At 39.9% G+C, this 19,354-nt stretch overlaps 1 long non-coding RNA gene across 2 annotated transcripts in view; it reads left to right on the top strand.

The window, feature by feature from the left end:
* Positions 1-16,581, top strand: part of LOC141737911 (uncharacterized) — a 30,211-nt gene extending 13,630 nt beyond the window's left edge. For both annotated transcript variants that reach the window (XR_012585270.1, XR_012585271.1), the window contains exons 4-8: positions 4,470-4,560; positions 5,124-5,267; positions 5,661-5,772; positions 13,217-13,297; positions 14,728-16,581. This is a non-coding gene — a long non-coding RNA (uncharacterized LOC141737911). The remainder of the gene's footprint in view (positions 1-4,469; positions 4,561-5,123; positions 5,268-5,660; positions 5,773-13,216; positions 13,298-14,727) is intronic.
* The last annotated feature ends 2,773 nt before the right edge of the window (positions 16,582-19,354 follow it).

Raw genomic sequence — 19,354 nt, 5'->3', positions numbered from 1 at the left:
TGATTCATGTTCCTGTTACTGAGATGAGAAGCACGATTAACAGCAATTTCCTACAGCTTTACAAATAAGAATTCTGGTGCAAATACTGCCATGGCTACTGGTTAGAGAAGCGAATGCTGTGCTTTCTGTATTCATACTCTTTAACTACTGCTTATTATTGGATGTGTAAGGTGGAAGAGTTTCTTTTCAAATGAACATAGCAAACATATCCTGACATCGGTATAAAAATAAGCTGTAAGAAAATTAACACTCGTACAGACAGTTTTCATTGGATGCCTATGAGTGTGGCTTTCAGATACGTTGCTTAAAGACTAAGTTAAAACAGCCTGGAAGGAAAGCAATACCAATATTTTCTTGAACTCTTTTTTAAAAATTCTGTTAATTTTGAGGAGGGTGAGGCTAAAGGATGGCAGGAAAGGATATTATGCACAGGTCATGAATGCTGTGATTTGAACAAAGGAAGAGGAGCAGTTTGGAAGCATTAAACATATATAGAGCAGCATACATTAAACCCCATCAGACAGAACCTTTAAGATCCTGAATTTATCAAATGACAACATTCATTTTGTACTATGTAGAAGACAACAAGAAAGTCAGCAACTTCATGTGCTGACATTGCAGTAAAACATGATTTTAATTAGCTCACACAGAGGACACATTGAGGAAAAAGTGACATTTCATTGAGGAATATACTATTAAACACAACCCTCCTTGACCTGCCATTTATCAGGGTGCAACCCAAAAGTCACATGACTCATCCTGTCTTTCTCATTGTCCTTTGAACCCTGGAAATACATGGTTCATTTGCAGAGACATGGGATCCTCCTGGTTTCTTGACACACAGTAGTATCTGCTGCTTTTCTGTATGGTGGCAATGCATCTCTGATGGTGAGCAGGAGGCACAAATCTTTATTGCAGAGGCCCATTTGAACACTGAAATAGCTGCATGACGGACAGTTTAATGATTGAAGTTACCAACTGAGAGGACTTGGGGAAAAAATGGAATGAAAAAAGAATCTTACTTCAGAGCAGCGCCAGATTGTCCTCAAATTAGAAAAATGAACCACAAACAGAAGTGAAAAATAAAAATAAACATAGAGCAACTAATTTAGCATTAGTGTCATGCCAAAAACATGTTAGACTTTGGCTACATGCAAGTCTAAAATATCTCAACGGCTTTTATTAAATACAGTAATGAAAAAGGTGTGCCATATTAATATCCCGATTCAGACCTCAGAGATAACGGAAAGTGTGAATACATAGTTTTACCTTACTTTCTATGTATACATTTAGCACATGCTAGACCCAGCACTGTAGAAAAAGAACAGGAGTCCGATATACCTATGATGGCCTGCTCTCTGTATTTCATAGAGCTCATTAATGCCCCTGGAAGGAGATTTCTGTGGTTAAACCTCAGGACTGGAACTCGGGCGCTTGTTGTCCAGTCCCTAATTCTGCCAAATTCTCCTGAATCTGAACAAGTGGTGAGCCTTTAGTTCTCTATCTATAAAATGGGGATAATAACACTTTCTACCTCAAAGAGGGGTTGGAAGGGTAAGTCTGCTAATACCTCTAAGATGCTTAGATATGAGGGTGACGAGTGCCATAGAAAATCCTATAAATAAATAAAATAAACTGTGAGAGCCTGAGGCGCTGGAAGCTGCTGCCAAGGCTGTGCATTTCCACACTCCCCTTACTGCGGGAGATGTGGCTCGGAGCCAATATGCAGCCTGAGAGCAGCTCCCGCATTACTGGTGTGTGTGTGGTGTTTGTTTATTTGGTTTTCACAGAGGGTACCCACCACATAACTGCGGTAGCCACAGTCTGTTTAAAACGGGCCAGTGCTGGAGCGTTATTTCAAGAGGGGAAAGGGGATGGGGCAAATCTGCTATGCCTAGTTTTGGTTGCTGTTGGCTTTTCTTTTTTTTTTTTTTCAGTCTTTTTTCTTTTTTGGGTGACAAATATGTTTCCTGAAACCCTTCAGGACTCTTTTACTGCTGTGGGTTGGTTCAATCACTCTTTGGGATTGCTGTTTATTTGTTTGCCTGTAAGGCCGTGCTGACGCCCAGAGGTCTGAGGGCTCAGCTCTGCCGCCTTACCAGGCTGCCTCAGCCCATCCATGGCACAACTGGAGCCGGGGCCAGCGGTAGCAAGTGTTTTGACGGCTTTTTTGGTAGAGTTTGGTGGGAGAATCCTGGTGCTGATGTGGCACTGCAGACACAGAGAAGGCAGCTCCCACAAAGGAGAAGACATTTGCTGTAGCGGCTAGTAGGGGACCCACCAAACTCCTTCGTAATTTGGCAGATTCACCCTCCCGGATAGGCCTTGCTAATTAGCGAGTGGGCATCATACAGCTCACACTCTGAGCAGCCAAGAGACTATGTACGTGCACGGTGTCTGATTTTATTAGTGGCAGGATTCCCAACTCACAACATCCAAGTGACTGTGCCGAGTTGACACTCTACGGTAACAGGAACGTCGTATTGCTAATACAGTCCCAGAGAGGATTAATTTTTCAGGACCAGTTAAAGCAGTTCCTGGCACCAGCTGGCAAGTGAAAGCCCTTGTGAGAAGGGAGAGGGGAGTAGCAGTGCAGTCGGGGCATTCTTGTGGAGTCCCTGTGGAGAGATCAGAGGAAGGGCTACAAGATCCAATCCCATATGCTTGCCGAGGAAACGCTGGCGGTTTGGAGCCAAGTGCATGCCCAAACGGATGCGTGCATGTGTGAGTGTGCTCGTGACATCTGTGAGTTTCTGTATAAACTACTGCACGACCAATATCAATTATGAAACAGGAAAAGAAGAAACAAATATGCTAAGATAGGGCTCTGCTGTATGCTGAGCAGCAGGGCCCACGCTTTGTCCCAGGGGAAGAGACCATTGCAGAAGATGTGCAACAACACACTCTAGATTAAGCCAAGACAAGAAGGAATTGATAAACAGGAGAGGAGAAGAAAAATCTTCCCCCCCCTCCCTCCAAAAAAAAGGTTTCTCCCACAAATGCCCTAAAAAGCAGACAATACTCCCTTGTAGCACTCCTGGCAGGCTGAGGATTGAAACCAAGTTCTTTGCCCTGTGGCAGTAAAGGGGATGAAATTCCAGTAGTAGCAAAAATAAGCATAGACTAGGTGCTACAGTAAATAAATAATCCATAGTTAAGTCACCATCCCCATGCTAGGGCAGAGAGAGTCTGTCAACAGCAGCAGCTCGGGCTCAATGGGCATCTCTCCTCTTTGAATTTCCCTCAGCAGCAGATCTTGCTGCCCTGCTGCTGCTTTCCCTCGTCCACCTTGCAACTCAAGAGCCAGGAAGAGGCAACAGGTCTGACGTCTTGGCTTCCATCTCTGAAATCCCAGAAGAGGAATAACTGTCTGTGGGAGTATCCAGCTCCAGGCTGTTCCTTCCTTCCTTCTTGAAAGACAGGAGGGGGCAAAAAGGGAGAGAATTAAAGGGAGAGGAGACAGAAAGGAGCTAAGAGAGAAGGGAAAGAGGTGCACTGTGGCTGAAGAGAGGCTAGAAGACTGGAAGACTGAGTGTGGGGCAAATGAATGTACAGAGAAGAAAAGCAAGAGAGCAGGATAGAAGCAGTATCATTGAAAAGGGACGTGGGGAAAAAAAAAGCTTGTTCCCCCCAAAAAAAACCCCAAATGAATAAGAGTGTGACATGTGCAGTGGGACATCTGAATGTGAAAGCAGAGGAGCAGAGGAATAGGACACTGGAACAGAGACTATATTCTATGTAAATGGCAGAAAAGTGGGGCCAGAGGGTGTTCAAGTTGTCTTGTTAACCATCCCCTTCTCTAAGTCAAGATAAACTTATCCATTTGCTTAACTCATTCTTAAAGATAAAACTGAGTCCACCACAGTGTCCCTGTTTACACCAAAATGTCTCTCCATGTCCCAAACCAACCTGCAATATTGCTGCACTGTTCTTGCTATAAATACTTTTCTTCTGATGTTTAAGCAGAATCTTTCTTGCTGGATTTTGAGTCCACGTCTTCTTTTCAGATTGACCAGGGAGCTGAGGAACAGCTCCCTTCTTTTCTGAAAACTGTACCATGCTTCCCTTCTTTATCTTTAGATGAACTAAATGTATTTAGTCTTTTGAAGGCCTTTGATCATTCTTGTCAAAATGATCCACGTCACTTCTGAAGTGTGGTACTCAGGTACTTTCATTAAGGCCTCCACAAGGTTGAGTAAACCAAAAGGATTGTTTTGTTTTAAATATTATGTGTATTCTCTGTTGCATATCCACCACAGAATAAATTTTATCTTTTCCTCGAAAACTTGATGCTCCTAACATGTCAAGCCTGCAGCAAGCATGGCCCATATAGCTACCAATTTCTTAGAAAAAATTTCTGCCTGACCAGCTGCACTCCCATCCTGTATTTATTGATCATTTCTCTTTTAAGTAGTGCCTTGCACTTGTCCTTCTTGAATTTCATCCTCCCTCCCCCTTTTCTCTTCCAGACCATTTTGCAAATCTGTCAAGGTCATTTTGAATTCGTAGCCTTTCTTGCAATGTGCTTGTGATTCTTCCTAGCTTCGTGCCATTTGCAAGGTCAGTAAGGATACTTCTCTATTCCATCACTCTGTGTGTGTGTGTATGCTTGTACCTGTATGAAAGAAGAAAATGGGAAAAGTGTATCCTTTGTGTATCCGATGTTTATTTGTGCGGTAGAGCTAGGGTGAGATGACAGATGTCATCTAAGGTACAGTGGTGCTCTGCACCATTTTCTTCAGTCACTAAAAAGGATCATACTTGAGGAAACCAGTGTATACGTTATCTGCTAAAGTTGTTAATCTTAAAATGTATCACCCTACTTTAGGTTATCTTGGTAAAATAAAATTAGGGTAAAGAACAATATATGCACATATACATACGTATGTACATATGCCTAAGGGTTCATGCATGTCTACTTATATGCACATGTTGCTGCATATTTGTTGCTTAAACTGATCACAATACAAATAATGAATAAGTTAGACAGCCAAATACACTAATAAAATAAAATGAACTGTTTGGAGGGACTCCCATCTTTCAATGGAAAATTCCCATAGTTTCTGACACTTCAACAGGACACCATCTTTGAAAATTACACCGTGTCTTTTTATTCTGTACAGAGCTGAGACCTGAAGATGAACGTACTGAGGCCTGTTTCCGCTGCTTTTGAGCACAAGCTTTTTCATTTACTTCTCAGCATAACAGTTGGACTGCACAGAAGCACTGGAGCTTAACAAAAAAGACTCTCATCTCAGACAAAAACTGTAATTATCACAGGGGAACAAATTAAACAGAAAACCCCGCTGGAATGAGATTTCCACATATTTAGAGTGTGTTAATACCAATAATATGGCACATACTAACAATAGAATCTTTCTGTAGCTTTTGTAGTATCAGATATGAATGAAAATATGTATGATTACACTGCCTCAAAAGAAACAAGATGCTCAAACTCTTTTGTGAATAATTTTTTAAATGTTCGGGAGGTGGGGAAATTAATTTGAGAAACTTCAGTGTATTTTGTTTAGAAGTGTTTCCATTTTAATCAGTACTGATTTTTCAACCCAAATGGTATTGATCTAGACAATAAAAATAATTAATTTCGAATATATTTGGTATGTTCAAATATACATTCTTTACATTTATTTTTCTACCAGCTGTGTCATCTGCCAATCACATATCTTAAAACAGCTGTCCGTTACATTGGGCACCTATGAAGGAGGTAGACTCAGCATATCCATCCTACAGTTAAGAGTGTTTTCTACTTAGGTAAGAAAAAAATCAACAATAATTGAAGATATATATACGTATATATAAGGTAGAGGTGTTAATAACAGAAACTACGGAAGGAAGTGTATTGGCAGATTTATTCATGATATAGGTCTCATATACCATAATTATTGTCTACTTTCATAGTACTATCACAGCAAATATCTATATAAACCAGGATAAGATTTAGTTTTGCTTCAAAGTTCAATGATCCTTCCCCTAACAATGTGTGCCATACACATTTCCGTTTCTAGAATTTGAAGCTAAGGCATGTATTAAGGCTGCCTACATGTGTCCATATATATTTGTGGTTATAAATCTCTTTTGTGTGCACAGAGATGAATGTTGCAGTGTCTTCATCTGTTTTCAGATGCACTCAGTCCCTGAAACATTAACTTTTAATCATTGTGTTAGCTAATACGACTCACTTTTTAAAACAATTGTGATAAATTTAACATTTTCCTTCTTTTCCTTCCTTTTAAAATGATCTTACTGGTACTAGAATGAATTTTATGTTTTCATTGAAAGAAATAAATTGTAAAGCTCTGTACACAGCAACCATTTCTATGGTGAAAGAATCCTGTTTGAATCTGCACAGACGGTATCTATGTTATTTTCTTTTTCAAGGACTTATCTCTGTAAGATTATTGACACATTCGGATCAATACATTTAAAGGTTTCTCTTTTTTTTAATATCAAATGCAGGAGTGATTTGTATGTTTACCTTGACGATATACACTTGTCTCTTTAAGGTGACAGCAGATGGTCCAATAAGAAGTGGCAGAACTAAGTGCTGAAAATATAGCAGCCCATCTCAAGCTCCCTTAACCGTAAAATCTATGAATTTATGCTCAACTGAGCGATAAGAAATAGTCATGAAATGTCCAAGGGTGAATCAGGGTGGTTGGAAGTGTACCTATTTCCCCTGCACAATGAGAAACCCTTCAATGCACTGTCTAGATGTGCAGACAACATTTAGTAGCTTTATTTATCAATTAACCATTTCCATCACACTCAGACTGTGTACAACATGGTGTGCTGCTGAGAATTGCCGCACTCCTTTGCCTTCCAGGTTTCTGCGGACTGTTTTGTTAATGCGCGTTTTGTAGCTCTCCAAGGTTAGTTTAATACTGCCATTCCAGCGTGAATAGTTTGATAGTCTGGGGATTAAATCCTCAGAGAATGTAAGTCAGTGCAACTCCACTGAAATCCACGTGGCATCACAGTTTGCATCACAGCACCATCAGGTCCATTACTTACAAACAATTTCAGGCTATGTGTGATTTCCCAGACAGGATTTTATTCTTCTTTGTGTCTGTCATTCTCTACACCTCCCATTGTAGGTTATACTCTCTGCTGCACCTGTTCAACAACGCAGACCTGAAGAGAGCACTGATGGTCTGCTATTTTAATTAGGTGAGGGAACCACAGCAGAAAAAAACCCTCTAAATTACGGACTTTATTCTGAACTGTGTTACTGCAGCTCCATGGCCTCATCCTCAAATGTCTTTGTATATTTAACAGGTGCTGATCGTAGCTCTGTTCCTCTTTAGGGGGACAGGAAAACCCCATTACCTGATGTCTGATCTCTGGTTTTACCATCCATAAGTTTGCTGGAATGCAAAACTATTGCCAACTTCATTCAGTTCATCCTTGGACACACAAACCAATAAAGTGTGTATTTTGAAGAGAATAAGTCAGTATATTTGCTGAGGAAGCCCAGTGAAAGTGGACGTACTATTTGATGCAAGTAAAGCAGGCAGACAGACACGGCAAATAGCATCCAGAGAAAGGAAAGATGCCATCAGAGAAGAGGGAATACTTCATCATCCTTTTCTGTCAAGACATTATGGGCCTGGCTATGATGTAGCATGGCCATTTTCTGCATAAAGTTAATTTAAGCAGCCCAGGAAGGATTATTCCCCTGCAAGAAATAATTCCCGCTTATTCTCCAAGTTGCCAGTGTAACAGGGGAAAAGAGCAGAAGCAAAGGGAGGAGGCTGGGGCTGACATACCTAATGCACTATATTAGTCTTCAGTCCAGGAATCTAAACTAGCTGCATGACCAACGTTATTACAGTTATTTTACAGGTAGATAGTTTGAGAAACAAAGAAGTTCAGAGGATTGAACAAACTGGAAAAAACCCCACAGACACTAGGGAACGCTGAGTCTCAATTCTCTGCTTTCTGGAGGTAGGAGTTGGAGACAGAAAGAGAGAATATGCATAATGTATTTTATATGCAAAACCCAGTACAGTATAAAAACAAAGATCACTCACAGTTTTCCAATACATATATATAGCATAACATTAAAGAAATTACTCGTCAAAAAAGCGGAGTGATTACACAATAAAACATTTTGAGCAACAGAGATACAGCCTGGGCCATTCTCCAATGAAGAATTTTAAATTAACTAATGCAATTATTTTGACAACTGTAATTCCAGTAAAATTAAAATTCTTGATGTTGTACTTCATCATTAACACATGGATACAAGAGCCATATATGTCTCCCTTTATATTTGTCAATGAAATGTTCCAGAACGATACGAAAATATCCTTACTTCCTGTAGTTGCAATTTACTCTGTACTTTGCTTATTTGCCAGTATGTGAAAGAACTGATTTGGAGTCTGCCTTTGTGATTCAGACTTGCATATAGTGTTGTAGGAAGGGTAGGAGAGCTACCAGTTCTGTTCTTTGGCTCTTTGTGCTGGAAAAAAACACATATTGGAAAAGCTGTGGATTTCCTTGAGGTCTTCAAAAAGAGTATTGGATATTATCCCATCCCACCCCTCCGTAAATGACCAGCCCTAGGTGTGTGCCACGCGGCTGGGCATGGAAGGGCAGCCACACGGATTGGGTGCAGTCCCTGCATGCCCCAAGTGAAGCAGCATCACCAGGGCTGGAACAGAGACTGAGATGGGTCCAGCCCTCCCATTGCCCCGTTGTCTCATGGAGTGAGTCCAACAGATCAAGTGCTGCAGAAGCAGGTTGTGGAACTGCTTTTTTACTCTTTCCTGCATTTCCATTCCCTTCTTCCTTTCCAGGACTGTGGCTATGTCTACTGCGAGTCCTAAATGAAGCTTTTTAAAATACTCTAAGAGCTGTGCAAAGGCCATATACTATTCTGCTAGATAAGGAGGAAATGAAGTTTATTTAGCTGGCAATTTTTCACTGTTAATGAGTTTCTAAATGAGTCAAACTACTTCAGCCAGGTGGTGCACTAGCTGTGGAGGGTGCAGAAGAGAGAAAAAGTCAGTTTTGGTCCCCTTCAATGTCATCTTTGCAAGTTTCTGCATTGCAGTTCCAAATTTCAAGGCAGGAGGCACTCAGGATGGAAATCCTGGGAAAAAATGGACAAAGGCAAGGTGAAGAGCCCGTGAGTAAACAAGGGGTGGGGGGGAACCTTCCCCATATATCGGCATAGCAACAGTTCCCATTCACCTGAGGTACCAACAGAAACGCATCCTACACATCCTTTTCTTGTGGGGCTTGGGGCAGAGGCTGGGAAAATCTGCAGGATGCGTCTTACGGTGGGCCAGAGTTTAAAATCAGAATTCCAACAAAACCAGCTGTGGTCCTGACAGAAGCAATCTTCCTACTCAAGTGTCCCAATGACATTACAGTACATATATTTAAATCACTGAAGGTGTGATTCTATCCTCCCAGCTGAGATGAATATCTATTCTCCTGGAGTTGGCCTCATTATTAGTTGCATCTTCATTCTGTGCAACAACGGACAGCAGAGACTGCTAGGACAGTTAGGTGCTGCTCCCGGGTTTATTACAACGCTGGTTTTTTCAGACATGATTAACAAATGAGAAACTGGAAACTGACTGATTAATTTAACTTCAGTACCTTCACAGAGTCCCTGAAAATAATCTTGAAAATTGCAATAGATATTTTAAAAAAATAATCTCTCTCTCTATTGGGAAGAGTATAAAGGAGGTAATGTAACTATTCCAGACCAAAAGCCGTCCTATTCTAACAATCTGGAAGACAGTCTGTGGGACCTGTTTTCATGGAATAAAGTGAATGGGCATGGGAGGAACAATAAGAGGATGCAAGACATCTACTCACTTAAATTCAAATGCTGCATAATCTGAAGAGCACACACTTGTAAAACTACCTGTCCTTTATACTCTAATCATGAATTAAAAACATATGCAGAACAAAAAAAATGAAAAACAGGTTTTTGGGGTTTTTTTCATCTTTTTTCCCCCCTCCTCCCCCTTCTTTCAACATTTTTAGAGGCATTTTAGGCATTTAACGCTTAGTATACTTGTGATAATAAAAGCTTTTGAGGAGATTTAGATTCCTAACCAATCCATGTCTTTAGCCCCTTCAAAGATCCAGGATAAATTCTTGTGAGTTGAATTGAACTGTGGTGCTCCTTCCAGGACCCATTTACTAACAAATAAATTGTACTACACTATACATTTGGACATCCACTTTACCCGGTATACTTTTTTTTTTTTTTTGCAGTTGCAGGGTTTGTGGCCCGTTGATCCCTGGACCCGGTTTTTTACCTCTTGCTCATACTGTTTTCCCTCAACATTTTAATTACTTGCAGGATTTAGTCCTCTGTGCCATCCAATCATTGCCACAGCATTAAATTGGTGCTTCAAATTTTTCTCAAGTGCCCACTTGGCCTGAGAGCACTGACTCCCTGCTCCTCAGCATCTGCAGACTTTACTAGTCCTAAACTCCCTGATTCCCAACCGTGGCCACTGCCGGTGGTGCAGGTACCCCTCAAGAGTTTCATTTTGGGAGCATGCAACAATGTAATTCTGAACACACTCACAGCATCTTCAGAGCAAACTGCTATTTTTCATTCATGATATGCATCAGAAAAAGTAAATCCCAACTGATCTTCCACTTGTGGATTTCCTAAGCATCATTTTTCTTCACTGTCCCTTTCTTCCCACCTGGTTCCCTTCCAGATCTGAAGGATAAGAACAGCCCCCACTCCTCCCACAGCCTCAGCGTCTGCGGGCTGAGCTCCTTGGCCAAATGCAAACTGCTGCAATGCAGACAGCAGGGAGTCTCCAGGCACTCCCTGCTCCACCACTCCACCACTCCCCTTTCTTGGCTCCTAGCACCTTTTCAAGTTTGGAGATGCAAGCCCAAGTTTGGAGATGCAATTGTTACTCAATGATTAGTTGAGTAACGTTGAACCATTTCTAATTGCTGCTCTCTCCTCCTTAAACCCAACTCATTTGCATTGAATTCTCCCATCCTTTCTGCCTCTGTTTTCTTCAGGGAGCTGTACCTTTGCTTTTCTCTCATTCACAAAATCACCTGTATCTTCTGCAGTTTATTACGCTGATTGTTTGTCAGACAAGCTTAGCCACATCATCTGAACCTTGCCTTTCTTATGATAGGCATGTCATTTCATGAGATTCTTTTCTGAACAGTGTATCATTTTCAATAGTGACCACCTTTAGCAATTTACAGCTCCATATTTTTGTGTAAAAGCACATATCAGCCCCCTTCATGCAGTCAGAAGACTTCAGGTTCCTAATGCAAAGATATTCTTCCTCTCTGGTTTCACGTAACATCTAGTAATATGGTCATTTAGTCCTTCCTTCGTCATCAGAGATCTCTTGACTCCAGGACTGAAAAACACCCCAGGTCTCACTCACTGCCTGCCACGGCAAGACACGCGTTACAGAGAGCAGTGTAACTTTGTTCTGGTGGCAGAGGTCTGCCCAGAAGGAATTTGGCTCGTGGACAGCTGTGCTTTATGGAGATAGCTGACAACATAATGCTTCTGTTCAGGATGGCCCTGGAGTGAAACCCAAGCTTAAGCTCCATTAAAGTCAAGCGCTCAAGAGTGCTCCTTAATGAATTTTTTCATATGTATAAGTGCATTCCATGATTGAGCAAAAAAACACAATTCTTTTTTTTTTTTCCTTCTCCAATAAATAAGCTTATTTTCTCTTGTCCATCTGTCTGTCTCTCTCTTTGGTCTGCTTTATTGTTTGCTTTCATCTCAGGTATCGTTAACACAGTTTTTTTAGTATTAATTTTTCCTATCACTTCATTACATGTTAGAAGTGAATAGGAGTGGATGCTGAACTCACCTGATATTTGCTTTTAGAATAGGTCATAAAATACTGTAATGCTAAGTAGAGATTCAGGGCATGCTTTCAATGGAAGATAAAGAATTTTTACATCTATCAGTCCAAGAAAATTAATGTAGCCTTTACTTGCCTCTCTCCACCTTGGTATCCCTTATTAAACTTAGGGCAATTACGATCTGAACACTTTTAGTATGACAAACATCAAGGATCATCTAAGGTTAATGTCAATTAATAGGTTGTGGCAGTCATGGAGTAACTCGCAATTTGGCTGAGAAAATGAAAGAAACAAGGAAGCAGAAAAAGGTAGAAGGGATAACATCGCATCACTTAGAAATCAAATATAAAAGTGCAATAAATACTAATAGTGATAAAGGAATCATTGGAAGTTAAATTCCATAGCATCCATCAGTCCATAGCGCTATGTCACGCTGGTCACTGCAGCATATGAACTGCGGTATATATGTACCTTCTATTTCGACAGGGAATTCCACTGGGCACTTGGGGACTGTCAGGGCCTGAAAGGGTGATCTCTCAGAAAGAAGTCTGTAGCATTGTGCGTTTAATGCTGTTTTAATGAGACCTGGAGTAATTCTTTTGCAATTCCTGTACGTACCTGTGTACAGTTGTGTAATATTGTAGAAGACTTCTTGCTTTTTATCCCAGGTATATTTGAGCCAGATCCTTTACAGACATAATTTGCTATATTTCCTTTGAATTCACCAGGATTGTGCCAGTTTACACCAGCTGAAGCTGAGACCCAAGATATCTTATATCCTCTGAGTACCATATATCCTGGAGAAACATATTTATGTAGAAGATGGTTTTCACCTGGCATAGCACATTGTAAAGGAAAAACGAGAGACAAGAAAACAAGCTGTCTACTTTCCTAAGTTAAAACTTTCTCCATTACAGTCAGGGATCTAAATAATAAAAAAATATGTAGAGCATTTCTACCCATTATTGAGTCGATTTTAAATAAAAGTCTTAATGAATACACATGGATGTGTTCTATGCATTTTCACACATATGAGGTATAAAACCGATGCATATTCGGTCTGATCTTTCAATTAGGCACGCATAAGAGTTTAAAAAAAATGAGTGTGATGATTTGTCAAATTTATGTATATTTACCACAATTTCATATATAGTGGGGGATCATAACCTGTTTCCAAATCCTACCAGGCTATAGAAATAAAAAATGATTTAATGAAAAAAATGTTATCACAGTAACTGTACCCATAAATCAGGCACACAACTGAGCATACAATATATACTAGTAATAAATTTGGATTTTAAACAATTAGTTCCTGCATTTAACTATTTAGTCATTTGCGTATTATTTTTATCTGTTGTTGAAGGCTCTCATATGATATTTTGAAGCTGTCCAGTGTCATTGCTACTTTCCTGATGCACCAACATTTGGCTACACAAAACATAAGGTGGGTTGTAAAAAAAAGGTAAGAAGGAAAACCAAAGTAATACATAATTATGCTTATACAAGAGATGCTGAACCCTTTTTTATTTCATTAGTTGTATTCCAAAGACTTTTCGTTTTTTTTTTTTAAATTCCTCGTTTTCTTTCAGACAGCATTCAGGTGCTGTTTAACAGCCGTTATTCAGTGTCATTACAATGTTCTCTTATGCCTTGGCTGAGGTTTTTGTTGTCGTTCCATTGTACTGTTACTATAGTCCTGTTTATTGGACTTTAAGAGTTTAAGGCTTACAGCTCATTCTAACAAGCATGTAAGAAGAAGGGTGTAAACGTTTCTTTTTTATCCGGGTCTAGGAATGAGCCTGCATGCAGCATTTTCCATGTGTAGATTTCAAGGAAAGACCAACTAATTTGGTACCCTATGTCCATAGCATTTAAGAAAGATAGAGATCTTCTACCTCTGATAAAGTGGAAGCGAGACCAAGAGATTTTCAAATAGAACCAGGGGATCATATTGTACTTTAATGATTGTTTAGATGAATAGTTTGCAGCTATCTATGTTTTGAGGCATGTTTTAATTATAAGTCTATGATTAAACTGTGGAATGTGGTGAATGCCATAAAAAGAAAACACCTTGAACACAGTTCCTATGTACACACATGTGTTTGAATCTTAATGGAATTCATCTGTTCTTTTTGTTTGAGAAAGTTATTTTTAAAGAGCAAAACAAAAACAAGAAAAGTGAATACATAAATTGTGAGGTAACAATGAAATTCCATTTCATCTTACCCAAGAGACAGCATTTATTAATGGCCGCTTGGTAGTGGAAAGCAGGGAGATAGTATGTGGATTATTTTAAATTATCACATATCTTCTTACTTAGAATATAAGTAATTACATTAGTACAGTTGACTACAAAAACAAGCAATAAATCCACATTAGTTTGTTGAATCTGTGCTAGTGGACATCCTTGGTGTGTAATTCAGATTAATATTTATAGCTGTGCATGAATTTCTGTACTTGGCTCTGTAAATTTGGCTTGGAGGACACCAACAACTGTGCTTAGTTTTGTGATGCAATGAAAAAAGTCCGTGCTGATTGAAGTCCAAAATTATTTTCAAATATAAATGTATATTTGTGTTTCTGTCTTTCCAAAGTGGTTGAGCTAAAAAAAGCCTTCCAAGTATTTTTTTTTTTAAAGCCTTTCAGCTTCAAGATACGGTGTTTCTACATTAGAGTGTGAAAGATTAAATTCAGCATATATATGTACATAATTTTTTTCAAAGAAAAAAGCTCTTCAAACTTTCATCTTAAAATCTAAGGCATGGTCAAATCTCTTAGAAAGATTCCTCATCTTGTCATTAGAAGTCTGACTTTGCATTCATAGTTTTTCACGTATTTTTTAATGCTATGCTAAATATTTTGCTTTCTCCCAAGTTTAGTGTTTTGAATTGACAAGATGTCGTGGTTTAGCCTCAGACGGCAACAAAGAACCACGTGCCGCTCGCTCGCCGCTTCCTAATACAGGAAGAATCGTAAGAAAAGGCAAGACTCTTGGGTTGAGACAAAGGCAGTTTAACAGGACAGTAAAGGGAACAGGCAAACAACAACAACACGATAGGGGAATATACAAACGCGATTACGGAACCGCCGCTCCCCGCTGCTCACCGGCCGGACCGCACCCGGGACGCCCCAGCCCGCTTTTAAGCAGCAACTTCCTGCCCCCTCCCCCGGCAGCTCAGGGTGGGCGTGGCTCACATGGCATGGAATACCAGGAAAAATTAACCCTATCCCCACCGGAACCAGGACACAAGACAAGTCTACTTTTTCTGCCTTCTGTATTCAGAAGTTCTAAGATCTTTCCAAACTAATCAAGTTGACAGTATCTTATCTTATACTGGAAGGTGACTTATACTGGGGGTTGTTTGCAGAAGGAAGCAGCACCAGTACTAGGCACAAGGACAGCTCTAGTACCAGCAATACCCACAGGAATGTCGTATTAAAAAAAAAAAAATTATCTCACATGGATTTGACTGATGGACCACTCGGTGGCTAAGGAACTGGCTGAGTGGTCGCACTCAAAAGACTTGCGGTCAACAGCTCAATGTCCAAGTCGCAAACAAGCAATGACGAGTGGTGTTCCTCAGGGGTCAGTACTGTGATCGATACAGTTTAACATCTTTGTTGGGGACATGGGTGTTGGGATTGACTGCACCCTCAGCAAGTTTGCTGATGACACCAGGCTGTGTGTGTGGTCGACATGATGGAAGGAAGGGATGTCATCCAGAGGGACCTGGACAGGCTTGAGAGGTCGGCCCATGCGAACCTCATGAAGTTCAACCAGGCCAGGTGCAAGGTCCTGCACTTGGGCCACAGCAATCCCAGGCACAAATACAGGTTGGGCAGAGAATGGATTGAGAGCAGCCCTCAGGAAAAGAACTTGGGGGTGTTTATGGATGAGAAGCTCAACATGAGCTGGAAATGTGTGCTCACATCCCAGAAAGCCAACTGCATCCTGGGCTGCATCAAAAGAAGCATGGCCAGCAGGTCAAGGGAGGTGATTCTCCCCCTCTACTCTGCTCTCATGAGACCCCACTTGGAGTACTGCATCCAGCTCTAGAGTCCCTAACATAAGAAATACATGGACCTGTTGGAGTGGGTCCAGAGGAGGGCCATGAAGATGATCAGAGGGCTGGAGCACCTCTCCTATGAAGTCAGGCTGAGAGAGTTGGGGTTGTTCAGCCTGGAGAAGAGAAAGCCTCTGGGGAGACCTTATATCAACTTTCCTTCCTAAAGGGGACCTATAGGAGACATGGGGAGGGACTCTTTATGAGGGAGTCTAGTGATCGGATGAGGGTTGATGGTGTTAAACTGAAAGATGGGAAGATTTAGATTAGATATTAGGAAGAAATTCTTTCCTGTGAGGGTGGTGAGACACTGGAACAGGTTGCCCAGAGAAGCTGTGGATGACCCATTCCTGGAAATGTTCAAGACCAGGCTGGATGGGGCTTTGAGCAATCTGATCTAGTGGGAGGTGTCCCTGCCCATGGCAGGGGGCTTGGAACTAGATGATGTTTAAGGTCCCTTCCACCCTAAGCCATTCTATGATTCTAAGACTCTATGAAGGCAGATGGGGTCTTGAGGCAACTAGCAAAGTATCCTCCACCTCCTAGGATTTTGTGTTATAATTGTAACTGCAGATAGCTAGAACTTAGGAAGAAAAGCACATCCTTTAAAGTGAGCAATATGTATTAAGGTCTGAGGAAACATTTTAAACTAATAAATGGTCAGAATAATGCATGAATTGCAATGCTTATATATTACCAGCAATTAACAAAAAAGATATGGCCCAGATCAAGCAAAGCCAATGTTTGCACCTAATTTAAGTAGACGCCCACAAATTTTTTGAAACTGTATCCCCCTGCCAATGGACAACACATTTTAAAACTAGTGTCTGATTCCCTGTTTAATCAAGGGACAGATGTAGGTCTGTCTAAGGAATGGTGATGAAAAAATCCTCCCAAATTAGTCCTAATTTAGAAAACTACCTCTACGTTGTTAGAAAAGTGAATCAAGCACAGAAAGTACAGATATTTCATTTGCACATGAATAATCTACTCTATAGAAAAATAATCTGAGCGAAACAGGCATGACGGTAGACTGGATGGTAGGTCAAATGACGTCCTTTAGAACACACTGTAGTTTGTACCAAGACCAACTTATAAATAGTGCTATTGAGCCTAGCCCCCAGAAGCAAAAGTTGGAAGAAATTCCAGTTTCCAGGGTATATAAGGATGGCCTTATCCTTTAAAAAAAGGTGGGAATTTTATATATGATAACTGAAGGTATTTAGATGACATTCAATGAATCTTAATATTCTTTAATACCTCTGCCTCACTAATGTCTCTCTAAATGGTGGTAAAATATTTTCCAATCCACTGTTTCACTGATAGTGACCCTTCCTACCCAATACATATTACAAAAATGATATAAAACTGAGAAATTATCAGCAAGCAAATCAAAAAAGGATGCTAGGAGTTGATTTATCTATCTTTCGATTAATTGAAAGCTCCATTTTCGAGATTTCTAAATTCAAAAAGAAAGTGAAATATCCAGCTCCATCCCCAGCTTGTCTACATCATTAGCAACCCAGCAGATGCTGGGTTGTCATTGCACCATGTATTTTACATCTACTACCTTAGTGAAAGTAAAATATCATGTCATGCCTTTGTCAGTTTATTTAATCATACCATAACATAGCTTTTTGTTGCAAACACTATAAAGTTTTTTAAAAACTATAAAAAAAATATAGAGGGAACAATTTAGTAAAGCTTATACTGAACTACATCCATGTAGGATGCAACATCTTCTGAACTGGGAAAAAAAGGGAATTAATGTAACGATACACCAAAATTTTGCTTAGTTCATCAGAGGGATTTTTTGGGTTTGATTTTGTTTAGGATTTTGGTTTTGGTTTTGAGACAAATTAAAGATTTTAACAATGTCTTAGCAGGAATTCCTGACTCTGCATCTCTGAAGTGCACAGAGATTTTTTCTGGCTTCACTACTGTTAGATTATGTGCTGGTTTTGTGTCATTAATTTGAGATGACATAGATAAGAGAAGGAGCTTCATTCATGAAATCAAATTCTGCTTGTAAGTATGCCTTTCAAGAAAAAGGCAGATCTGTATTTCTTCTAAGTGTTTGCAGGTAGTGCATCTGTGTTAATTCAAATAATGAAAGCCAGGATTGATGATGGGCTGATTCAGTATAGCTCTTGCCAACAATTTTCAGAGATTAGGAGGCTGTTGGAAAGATATCAATGAAGGTTTAGGGATCACTGTCTGAAGTATTCTAAATTAACAGCTAATGGATGTTTTTAATAGCTCTTTTATAGATGAGTGCAGCTGAATGAAATCCGACAACAAGAAAGCTCAGCTTTGCTTAGTATGAGCTTTAACTTCCTTTCACACATGATGACCTGTCTCTGCACTAGCTTTCTCACTTTGTTTCTGCATAGGGTAAAAATGCATTTATTTTATAGTTAATAAACATATCCGCACACACTTTAATCTTTTTGAGATTTTTTTTTTTAAATATCAGAGATTATTTTCTTCCTGAAACGCTGCATATAAGCAGTGCTGCCCTACTTTTTTCCAAAGATTTGTTCATTCATCCTACTGTTTCTGGCAAAGCTCAGTTCTTGCAGAAATGGTGAGCAGATATGAAAAAAATGAATACTCTTTGATTATAGCTGGTGTAATCAAGTTGTCTGACCTTCCTGGTGCACAAAGAGACCTGACTTGGGTATTCAATATTCAATTTCAGTGGCCCAAAGAGATGAATAAATATAAGTGAGACAGAGCTCATATGAAAGTATACCAGTGGGACAGAAAATAAATGTCTTGAGGTTGTGTTTTGCAGTAGAGCTCATAAGCTTCCTATCCTCATCTCCACTGATGCCAACTGGCTGTCAAAAGACAGTTTTTTTTGTTGTAGAATAGGGAGAGATGTGACATCATTTCTTCTGTCTAGTTCACAGGTGTTTGAAATTACCTAAGTGTTTTAACTGTCAAAATTTGACCAACAGATTCATAGACTACCTCTTGTGAAAATTAACTCTATTTATTCTTATACATATGGCCTTTTTCACTTCTGCGCTATGAATATGTCAGATGAATAACCAATTTAATTTTCAATTTTTAGTTAGACAAAATGTTCGGCAACCAAATATCTTGTCCTCATCCTGAAGCTTTTCTGTTAATATACAAACACAACTGGAAAAATATCCATGTGAAAAACATATGCATCCTTAAAATGGACCTGACTTCAAAGAGATGCCAGTTTAGCCCCATTTTAGAACTATTTGTCAGGTTGGAAAAAGTGCATTTCCACTCACGCACAGGCTGTGCAGAGAAAACACAATCTTACTAATTGTCTCTGTGTGGATAGCTAAGTCAAATTACATATTTCCAATGACCGTAACTGGAGCTTAGACTTCTAGCCCCAGTGTGGAAACTAGATTTAGACAATACATTTTTGTGTCTGAACATGGAGTGGAAAG

The sequence above is a fragment of the Larus michahellis genome, chromosome 1 (assembly GCF_964199755.1).
Source record: "Larus michahellis chromosome 1, bLarMic1.1, whole genome shotgun sequence".
In the NCBI taxonomy this organism is placed as follows: Eukaryota; Metazoa; Chordata; class Aves; order Charadriiformes; family Laridae; genus Larus; species Larus michahellis.
This window is presented reverse-complemented; position numbering and strand designations above follow the sequence as displayed.